Source organism: Symphalangus syndactylus, chromosome 11 (genome assembly GCF_028878055.3).
Source record: "Symphalangus syndactylus isolate Jambi chromosome 11, NHGRI_mSymSyn1-v2.1_pri, whole genome shotgun sequence".
Classification (NCBI taxonomy): domain Eukaryota; kingdom Metazoa; phylum Chordata; class Mammalia; order Primates; family Hylobatidae; genus Symphalangus; species Symphalangus syndactylus.
In genome coordinates, this window is record NC_072433.2 from 119,832,371 (window position 1) to 119,842,194 (window position 9,824).

The window sequence follows — 9,824 nt, forward strand, 5'->3', positions numbered from 1 at the left end:
TTTGGTTTTCAAGAAAAGAAACTATCTCAGGCTCTGAATTCGACCCCAAAAGCATTGCTTAGAAAAGGCAACAGCCTCCTCAGGCCCAGGAATGGCCAGACTATCTCTCTTGTGTCCAGATCATAAAATGGGATTGAGATAGTCTCTAGAAAGCCCCTCTCCTAAAACAGTCATTCTGTTTGAGCTAAACCTCCCAGATTTCTGCTTGCTGAGGAGTCACCCAGAATATTCAATGGAAGAAAAATCCAATTTGTGAGCTCTGGACCCCAGGCTGCACACAGAAGCTGCGTGATAGACTTGGTACAGAATTAGGTCACAGCATGCTATGTGCATGTGGATGAATTTTGGCTGGTGGCTCAGGAGACTGATAATGCATGCCCTAAGCATTCACCTAGAAAACCTTCCTGATTTTAACTGTGGCGTATCTGGTCAGTTACTCACACAGAGGATACTTTGTTCTAAAACCCGGGGGTATGCCCAGCATTCATCACAGTCTGGGCACTGTGTCTGTGGTCACATTTACCCCTGGCAGGGTCCTTAGGTCCTAGTTAGCAGCTTTTTCTACTTCAAGGGAAGCAGCAAGCAAATTAAAAAAAACAAAACAAAAAACAACACAGCAAGTTACTTTTGACTTTCCTAGCAAATCACCTAGCAAGATGAAAGGGGAATGTGTCTGTTAACTGGATGACACCAAATGAATTATGGGGCAAAGGGCAACTGACAGCAACTGCCTAGGAGTGGCAGAGACAGATTTATAGACAGGCTCATTGCCCACCCTTGATTTCTCAAAGTGAAACAGGGAGAGAAAGGTGTTCTTCAATTTGGTGTATCCCAGAGATGGAAAATCAGTGAAGTAGGAAAGAGTGTGAGTTCCAAAGTATGGTGACTTCAGTTTGAATACCAGTAGCTCTATGAACCTGGAGATGTCCCCGCCTTCCTGAACCTCCATTTCCTCATGTGTAAAACAAGGATACTACATACCTGCCAGATAAAGGTTAAAGGAGATTTGATCACATAGAGTAGTGCCAGGCTCACAGTAGGCCACCAATAAGTGATGTTAGTTATCATTATTCCTCACTTGAGTTTCTCCTGAGAAATACAATCTCAACTAAACCCCAGTCCCGATTTTCTCTCTAAGGACTGGTTTGTCCACCTGGGGTCTCCCATAGGTGTTGCTTATGCTGCTGGTAGTTTCTCTCCTAAGCTTCTCTCACCATTCTGGCAAACAGGGCTGTAGTGAACACTTTCTTCATATTGTGTAAGTCTTGGGGAGACAGAACTCCCCCTCCTGCTTTGAAAGCCAGCCCAGTCACAGTACAGGCCTGAGACCTGGACTTAATCAATTTGATGCTTCTTCCAGAAGCTGGGACTCTTACGTGAGTAAAAGAGAGACACTGGGACAGGTGAGAAATGATCACGAGTCAGGGTGCGCAAGGACAGTAACAATCCCGGCCTGTCCCCTGCTCTTGCTGGGCAGCCTCCTTTGTTCTTATTTTCACAGCCTGGTTCTCCAGCCTTCTAGTCAATTCTGTGAACCACTAGGTCTCCTCCCAATACATTCCTTTTTTGAATGAGTCAGGCAGAGCTGCTTGCTATTGTTTGAAACGAATAAGTTTCTAATGTGGAGTCAAGACACCTTTTTCATACTGCCAGGCAAGAGGAAAATCCAGCCTGTTGAGATTTGGGTGTTGAGAGCTGCCCTTTCCCTGGGAACAGCAACTACTAGCAAAGAGGGCAAGAGAGATTTCCATAGCTGCCCCAGGGTTCAGGGGAGGCAGTCTCTCTGCCCTTTGATGTTGCTGGAAATCCTCTAACAACGCTTATACAATCTCAAAACTAGCAACTCAGGAAACAGGATAAAGCAGTGCAAGAGAAATACAAAGCAGGCAAGTTCCTGGTTCAAAGTCATAAACATTTGCCATAAAAATGAGAACAAGATTTCCCTTGATAAACAAAACAAAGGCAAGAAAATGTGGAGATTGGTTGCTTTTTCCTCTTGCTGTACTAAGGAGGGTTGACCTTGATTCTACCTTTTCTTTGCTCGACAGCATAGGCAAAAAGACTAAGCTGAAGTCAGGCCAGGGAGGAGACATAGGCTTCCATCCCATAGTTACCCCAACAGGGGACTGGGTGTGTCCTGAAGTTTCCTTTTTTCTTCCTTTCTCCATTAGCAAATGTCCCTGATAAGAACCCCTCATGATGCTCAGTTACATGACCCTTGAGCCAAGTATCACCTCACCAGTGAAGTCTTCTTTGATATCCCCAGGTAGAGTTCATTGTTTCCGGCCCTACATAATACTACATTGTAGAGTATGTGGTCATTTAGTTGTCTGTCTGCCTCACTAGACCTATAGGGAGGGCTTTGACGGAAAGGACTATGCCTGGCAGTACCAGACTCAGAAGTAATCTCAGAGTTTGTTGAATAAATGAATGTGGGAGACCTGACTTCATGTGAACAGCTGTGTCATTCCTCTATTCTGTGAGTTCACAGTTGATAGCAACATGCCACGAATGGCCTTGGCCTCCAGGCCCCGTACGTGTGTTGGTGGGGGGTATGGGAGTGGGAGCGTCCATGCAAACAGCATTTAAGGCACTAAATGGCCCTCCTAGGGAAGTGATTAAATTGAATAAAAGGACTTATTTAATTAGCAAGCAATTATTGAGTGTTCATGTACCAGTTGGCCCACACTTAAGGTAAGAGGCAGTGAACACATGTCCTAGGAGCCAGAAAGGAAATCAGCAGTACTCCTTCCACCGAGAGCCATTGCTGACAACCCCTCTCTGCCCTGGCATCAGCCAGGGCCCAATGGCTCTGTCCATGAGCAGACTCACTGTCAGCGCTCACTTGGAGAACTGACTTTTTTGTTTAACTTTTTACGGGCTTTCTGGCAAAAACCAGAAAACCTGCTAGACAAAGTCTAAGAGCTATAACACTGGGAACCAACTCTTTTTTTTTTTTTTTTTTTTTTTTTTGAGACAGAGTCTTGCCCCATTGCCCAGGCTGGAGTGCAGTGGTGCAATCTCGGCTCACTGCAACCTCCGCTTCCTGGATTCAAGTGATTCTCCTGCCTCAGCCTTCCAAGTGGCTGGGATTACAGGCATGAGCAACCATGCCTGGCTAATTTTTTGTACTTTTGGTACAGACAAGGTTTCACCATGTTGGTCCCAAACTCCTGACCTCAAGTGATCCACCCTCCTTGAACCAACTTTTAAAAAAACATTAGACCCTGGGCCAGTCATTTCCTTCAGGTCACCACACTTCCTATATCACTCTCTCCTCTTGGTGGTTTTGACAAAAAGATGTGACTTGCCATACCCGAAGAGGCTTCTTTCTTTTCAGAGCAGATTTCTTTGGTCACTCACTTGGGCACATCAGTGAGAGGTCTAGGGAGGTGCTGCCATGAATGGAAGCAAGGACTTTCAAGAGAGTTCATTTGGACCCCATTTTTTTTTTTTTTGGCAGAGTTTCACTCTTGTCACCCAGGTTGGAGTACAGTGGCACGATCTCAGCTCACTGCAACCTTTGCCTCCCAGGTTCAAGTGATTCTTCCGCCTCAGCTTCCCAAGTAGCTGAGATCACAGGCATTCACCACCATGCCAGGCTAATTTTAGTATTTTTAGTGGAGATGGGTTTTCACCATGTTGGCCAGGTCGGTCTTGAACTCCTGACCTCAGGTGATCCACCCACCTCAGCCTCCCAAAGTGCTGAGATTACAGGCATGACCCAACGCACCTGGCCTGGATCCTCTTTCTTGGTTCTTGGGATTGGATTAATAACCTTTATTAGTAATGGTGGTAGGTCCTGCTTTATAGTTATTCTGTGAACATGCGTTCTTTTTGAAAACTTTATAAGTGCCTGAAAAGGATTAAAAATAGACTGGGCACAGTGGCTTATGCCTATAATCCCAGCACTTTGGGAGGCCGAGGTGGGCGGAACACCTGAGGTCGGGAGTTTGAGACCAGCCTGACCAACATGGAGAAACCCCGTCTCTACTAAAAATACAAAATTAGCTGGGCATGGTGGCGCTTGCCTATAATCCCAGCTACTCAGGAGGCTGAGGGAGAAGAATCACTTGAAACTGGGAGGCAGAGGTTGCGGTGAGCCGAGATCTCACCATTGCACTCCAGCCTGGGCAACAAGAGTGAAACTCCATCTCAATAATAATAAAATAATAATAATAATAATAATAATGCCAACCTGCAACTCTCTGGTCTTCCTGAAATAGTGAATGTTTTCCCTAAATTAGATTTACCTTAGTAAGCTTAACAGCTTACAATGCACCAAATAAAAATACAAACAATTCAATTTTTAAAAATAGACTAAGGATTTGAACAGGAAGAATTCGAATTTCTCGCAAGAAGATCTACAAATAGCCAATAAGCACTAAAAAGGTGCTCAACCTCAAATTCAACTCAAAAGCACAATTAGGTACCACTTCATACCCACTAGAATGGCTATAAGACAAAAAGTCAGATAGTAAGTATTGAGGAGGATATGAAGGAACCCTCACGCACTGCTGCTGGGAGTGTAAAATGATACAACTGACTTGGAAAACTGTTTCTCAGTTCACCAAATGATGAAACAGAAAGTTACCATATGACCCAGCAATTCCACTCTTCGGTCTATACCTAACAGAACTGAAAACATATGTTCATGTCAAAACCTGTACGTCTGTTTCTATCAGCATGATTCATAATAGCCAAAAAGTGGAAACAACCTAAATGGCCAGCAACAGATTAATGAATAAATAAAATCTGGTATATCTATACAATGGAATATTATTCAGCCATAAAAAGAAATGAAGTGCTGACATGTACTACAACGTGTGGACCTCGAGAACATTATGCTAAGTGAAAGAAAACAGACAAAACCCCACGTATTATTCCATGTATATGAAATGTCCAGAATGGGCAAATCCACAGAGAAAGAAGGGATGAGAAGTGACTATTAAATGGTACAAGGCTTCTTTGGGTGATGACAGAAATGTTCATCTCTAGGCCCCATCTCTAGATAGTGGGATAATTATAAAATCTTGTGACTAGGCTGGGTGTGGTGGCTCAAGCCTGAAATCCGAGCACTTTGGGAGGCTGAGGCATGAAGACTGCTTGAGCACAGGAGTTTGAGACCAGCCTAGGCAACATAATGAGATGCTGTCTCTATTTTAAAAAAAAAACTTTTTAATCTTGTGACTATACTAAAGATAACTGAATTTACACTTTTTTTTTTTTTTTTTTGAGACAGAGTCTCACCCTGTTGCCCAGGCTGGAGTGCAGTGGCGTGGTCTCGGCTTACTGCAGCCTCTCCCTCCCAGGTTCAAGCAATTCTCCTCCCTCAGCCTCCGGAGTAGCTGGGATTACAGGTGCCTGCCACCATGCCCAGTTAATTTTTTTGTATTTTTAGTAGAGACGGGGTTTCACCATGTTGGCCAGGCTGGTCTAGAGCTCCTGACCTTATGATCTGCCCACCTCGGTCTCCCAAAGCGCTGGGATTACAGGTGTGAGCCACCGTGCAGGGCCTATATTTATTTTTTTTTTTTAGATGGATTTTCACTCTTGTTGCCCAGGCTGGAGTGCAGTGGCGCCATCTCAGCTCACTGAAACCACCTCTCGGGTTCAAGCAATTCAATTCAAGCAATGCACACACACACACACACACACACACACACTTAAGAATTGTCATTGACATTGGCCTATTCTTTATTTTTTTGGAGACAGAGTCTCGCTCTGTCGCCCAGGCTGGTGCAGTGGCGTGATCTCAGATCACTACAACCTCCGCCTCCTGGGTTCAAGTGATTCTCGTGCCTCAGCCTCCCAAGAAGCCAGGATTACAAGCACGTGCCACCACAACTGGCCAATTTTTGCATTTTTAGCAGAGATGGGATTTTGCCATGTTAACCAGGCTGGTCTCGAACTCCTGGTCTCAAGCAATCCACCCAACTCAGAGTGGTGGAATTACAGGCATGAGCCACCACACCCGGCCTGATGTTGGTCCATTCTTGCTCAGGGTCTTCACATACAAAGCAAGAGATGGCTTCTAAGGGTTCTAACCACTCTGATGTTTTAAGCATGTGTCTACAAATGCAGAAAGCAAGCTCAAGTACTCTAGCACTAAATTACTAATTCAGAGCACCTTCTGCCCATAGACCTAAAGGTATCTTGCAAGCCAGGTGATCTCAGGTTTATTTGTGGGCCACATGTTCAGATGTTCATGTGCCTGCAGATCACATGACTTTTAAAAAATTACCATTGTGTGTAAATTAGTCTACTAATCATTAAAATTAAGAATCTTGGCCAGGCACTGTGGCTCACACCTGTAATCCCAGCACTTCCGGAAGCCGAGGCGGGAGGATCACCTGAGGTCAGGAGTCCAAGACCAGCCTGGCCAACATGGTGAAACCCCGTCTCTACTAAAAATTCAAAAATTAGCCAGGCGTGGGGGCGGGCTCCTGTAATCCCAGCTACTCAGGAGGCTGAGGCAGGAGAATCGCTTGAAACCAGGAGGTGGAGCCTGCAGTAAGCCAAGACTGCACCATTGCACTCCAGCCTGGACACCCAAGAGCGAAACTCCGTCTCAAAAAAAAAAATAAATAAATCTTTAGCAGTAATACAAAAGTAGTCTGTTCAAAAGTATATAGCCTAGTGCTACCTGTTAACCAACTCTAATCTGATTTGATCACACCATAATGAAAATATTTACATTATCCTTAGAACCTATCAGGTCAAGGCATGACCCAATCCTGACACCACATTTGTATTTACATGGTAGTTCTCAGCTTCATGTTAGCAGTTTCATGAAACAATAAGAACTTTGGCAGAACTAGGTCCAGGTCCTCTTGGTGGGCAGAGTATCATCTCCCTGTATTCTATCAGTTCCTTTGACTTGGATAGGACAGATATTAGACAGCTCTTGAGGACTGCATTCCAAAGGTAGCTGCAGAAAATCAACACATTTCACAGGTGTCTCAGACTGTGCCTCTCTCCCAAATTGTGCCCATTTTCACCAGGGAGAGCTGCAGTTTATCTTATACCATTCATGATTCCACCATGCTTAGGCAGTTCAGTAATGGAAAAGAAGTACATTTGGGTTCGAGACCAGAAAGCTAGTTGGGCATGGTGGCATGTGCCTGTTAGGCCCAGCTACTAAGGAGCCCAAGGCAGAAGGATCACTTGAGCCCAGGACTTTAAGACCAGGCTGGACAACACAGGAAGACTCTGTTTCTCTTTAAAAAGAGAGACAGACAGACAGAGAGACAGAGAAAGCCACTGCATAGGAGGAGGAAATATATTAAGTAATAGGCTGGGCACAGTGGCTCATGCCTGTAATTGCAGCATTTTGGGAGGCCAAGGTGGGTGGATTACTTGAGCTCAGGGGTTTGAGACCAGCCTGGGCAACATAGCAAGACCTCGTCTCAACTTAAAAAAAAAAAAATCAGCTGGGCATGGCGGTGCATGCCTATAGTCCCAGTTACTTGGGAAGCTGAGGCGGGAGGATTGCTTGAGCTCAAGAGATCAAGGCTGCAGTGAGCTGTGATCGTGCCACTTCACTCCAGCTTGGGAGACAGAATGAGACTCTGTCTCAAAAAAAAAAAGATAATAAATATACAATGTGTATACGTTAGAAGTATCATGAGCCCTACCTTGGGGCAGTATCAGGCAGAGTTTAGAATAAAATCATATGAGGAAGGGACTGTTGCACTGTTCAATAGAAATATGAGCCATATATGTAGTTTTAAGTCAGTTAATAGACATATTTAAGAAGTAGGCCAGGTACAGTGGCTCACGCCTGTAATCCCAGCACTTTGGGAGGCCGAGGCAGGTGGGACACCTGGGGTCAGGAGTTTGAGACCAACCTGGCCAACATGATGAAACCCCATCTCTACTAAGAATACAAAAAAAATTAGCTGGGCATGATGGCAGATGCCTGTAACCCCAGCTACTCAGGGGGCTGAGGCAGGAGAATTGCTTGAACCCAGAAGGCAGAGGTTGCGGTGAGATCATGCCACTGCACTGCAGCCTGGGCAACAGAGCTAGACCCCATCTTAAAAAAAAAAATAGTAAAAAGGGCTGGGCACGGTGGCTCATGCCTGTAACCCCAGCACTTTGGGAGGCTGAGGCCGGTGGATCACTTGAAGCCAGGAGTTTGAGACCAGCCTGGCCAGCATGGTGAAACCCAGTCTCTACTAAAAATACAAAAAAATTAGCGGGGCGTGGTGGCTCATGCCTATAATACCAACTACTTGGGAGGCTGAGATGGGAGAATCACTTGAACTCAGAAGGCAAAGGTTGCAGTGAGCCAAGATTGTGCCACTGCCCTCCAGCCTGAGCAACAGAGAGACACCCTGTCTCCAAATAAATACATACATAAACGAATAAGTAAATAAAGTAGGCCAGGCACAGTGGCTCACATCTACAATCCTAGCACTTTGGGAGGCCAAGGTGGGCAGACCACCTGAGGTCAGCAGTTCAAGACCAACCTGGCCAACATGGTGAAACCCCATCTCTACTAAAAATAGAAAAAATTAGTCAGACGTGGTGGTGGATGTTTGTGACCCCAGCTACTCAGGAGGCTGAGGCAAGAGAATCGCTTCAACCCGGGAGGGGGAGGTTGCAGTGAGCCAAGATTGTGCCACTGCACTCCAGCTTGGGCAACAGAGTAAGACGCTGTCTCAAAACTAAATAGTAAAAAGAAACAGGGGAAACTAATTTATATATTAAATATATGCAACTATTTAATATATCCAAATAGACCCAATATGTCAAAATATTATTTCACCATGTAATCAATAGAGATATTTTATTATTATTTTTTTTTGGAGATAGAGTCTTGCTATGTCACCTAGAGTTCAGTGGTGCAAACACAGCTCACTACGGGCTCATGCCACCACACCTGGTTAATTTTTATTTTTATGTTTTTAGAGACAGGGTCTCACTATATTGCCCAGGGTGGTCTTGAACTCTTGGGCTCCAGCGATCCTCCTGCCTCATCTTCCCAAAGTGCTGGGATTACAGGTGTGAGCCACCATGCCCAGCCTACATTATTTTCTTCATATTTCATCAGTCTTTTTCCACAAAGTAATTTTTATTATGCCACTGTGCAGGTAAAGAAACTAAGAGAGGTCAAGTTCAGCATCTCAGAACTATTACATGGTAGAGCCTGGACTCAGATCCAGATATCTCTGACTCCAAAATCCTTGCTTGCTCGTAAACTCCCATTATACTTTTTTTTTGAGACAGGGTCTTGCTCTGCCACCCAGCTTGGAGTACAGTGGGGCAATGATGGCTCATTGCAGTCCCAACCTTCTGGGCTCAAGCAATCCTCCCATCTCAGCCACCCAAGTAGCTGGGACTACAGGCACACGCCACCATGCCCAGCTAATTTTTGTATTTTTTGTAGAGACATGGTTTCACCATATTGCCCAGGCTGGTCTCCAACTCCTGGGCTCAAGCAATCCATCCGTCTTGGTGTCCCAAAATGTATCAACAAGACAAAAACCCATATGAATCTCTTGTCAAGCATTTAAAACACTCTTTTTTTTTTTTTTTTTTTTTTGAGACAGAGTCTCGCTCTGTCGCCCAGGCTGGAGTGCAGTGGTGCAATCTCGGCTCACTGCAAGCTCCGCCTCCCGGGTTCACGCCATTCTCCTGCCTCAGCCTCTCCGAGTAGCTGGGACTACAGGCGCCCGCCACCACGCTCGGCTAATTTTTTTTGTATTTTTAGTAGAGACGGGGTTTCACCGTGGTCTAGATCTCCTGACCTCGTGATCCACCCGCCTCGGCCTCCCAAAGTGCTGGGATTACAAGCGTGAGCCACCGCGCCCGGCCAA

General features: G+C 45.3%; 1 non-coding gene across 1 annotated transcript; it reads right to left on the minus strand.

The window, feature by feature from the left end:
• Positions 1–2,876: 2,876 nt before the first annotated feature.
• LOC129457893 (U7 small nuclear RNA) lies at positions 2,877–2,936 on the minus strand. The gene has a single exon (XR_008649434.1). It is a non-coding gene; the product is annotated as a U7 small nuclear RNA (small nuclear RNA).
• Between the last annotated feature and the right edge of the window lie 6,888 nt (positions 2,937–9,824).